Source organism: Corapipo altera, unplaced genomic scaffold, assembly GCF_003945725.1.
Source record: "Corapipo altera isolate COAL_440 unplaced genomic scaffold, ASM394572v1 343, whole genome shotgun sequence".
Lineage (NCBI taxonomy): Eukaryota > Metazoa > Chordata > Aves > Passeriformes > Pipridae > Corapipo > Corapipo altera.
The window spans coordinates 2,668,104-2,669,425 of NW_020884913.1; the positions used below are offsets into that span (position 1 = coordinate 2,668,104).

Consider the following 1,322-nt stretch of genomic DNA (forward strand, 5'->3'; position numbering starts at 1 on the left):
GGAAACATCCCATTACACTGGTAATGTGTGGAAACATCCCATTACACTGGTATTTAGCTGACAGAACCCAAGCCCCATTCAGTGCTTGCAGAGGAGCTGTGACTGCTGAAATCACCTGTTTCCACAAAGCACTGTCAACACTGCACAGGGAGAGCTAGGCTTTAAATCCTCTGCACTAGCTTCTTGTTTATCCACTTTTTAACTCCAGGCAGAGCCAAGTCTCCACGGTGACTGGCACAGTTTCACTTTGCAAATCAATGAGACAGTGCTACAAGGGCAGAAGAGTCTGGCCCATGAATGTTGTGTTGCTCAGAGGTGCTGAGCTGACAGCCCTGACTGGCTCTGTCCTCATGGAACTAATCTGTGCCAAACCCTGAGCTCCCCAGGGCTCCCACTGCCCTCCCAGGCTCTTTCCTAGTGGGATCATCTGGAGTGGCTCAAGCTCCAGCCATCAGTATACTGTGGAAATGTGTCATCTCCCACGTGCAATCACCACCTTCCAGCCCCACCTTTTCCTTAGGGAACTCTCTGCCTCGTGTGGGGATAAATGCTTCCAAGGCAGTGAAAATGAGAGCTGCTGGTCTGTCCTCAGGAGCAGAGAGATAGAGAAGTTGAAATCAGTGGGACAATGATGAGGGGTTTGTCTTAAATGGGCTGAGTCCTGATATTACTGGAAGGGGTGAACTTGGTGTCTCTGCTTGATAACAGTCTGTGAGAGTGCAATGGAAGAAAAAATTGTTAAGTCTATTAAGTTGTGGTCAGAGTGTAAGTCAATTAACAAAAATTGCGGCCACCCAGGTTATTAAATTAACATGAGATTGTCAATAGGAAATATAGATTGCTTTTGAATAAATGGTAATGATGAAAATCCCACAGTCTCCCGTAATGCAAAGCTTAGTTTTGATTTTATTGCTGTTTGAGTTGGGTTTTACATTTTTGTTTCAACTTCATGCTCATTAAAGAACAGGAGATTTAAAGAGCAAGACTTTCATATTTAGGAATGCTGAGAGCTGCAATATCTGTTATGAGGCAGAAGCTGGAGATGAGCTGTGATTCTGCAGAGTGATTCACAGCAGAGCTGGAATCAGGTAAAGCCCAGGGTGTCTGAGTGCAGTCCTTGCTTGCAAAATGCCAGATCCCGTTTTCCAGCCACTGGCTGTGCCTGTGTCACCCAGGCAGGGAATCAGGACCTGACAGCCTGGATTGCTTCAGTTGCTTTGGCCAGTGCTTCCCACAGTCAAGTGAAATCCTTCATTGACACCCCCAGAACTCTGGTTCTGTGGCCTCCAGATAAGGATTTAGCATTTTGCACTGCCCTGGAC

General features: G+C 46.6%; 1 long non-coding RNA gene across 1 annotated transcript in view; it reads left to right on the top strand.

Annotated features, from left to right (window-relative positions):
- Nucleotides 1–1,117, top strand: part of LOC113952355 — a 3,556-nt gene extending 2,439 nt beyond the window's left edge. Inside the window, exon 3 of the long non-coding RNA XR_003529517.1 lies at nt 963–1,117. This is a non-coding gene — a long non-coding RNA (uncharacterized LOC113952355). The remainder of the gene's footprint in view (nt 1–962) is intronic.
- Nucleotides 1,118–1,322: the final 205 nt, after the last annotated feature.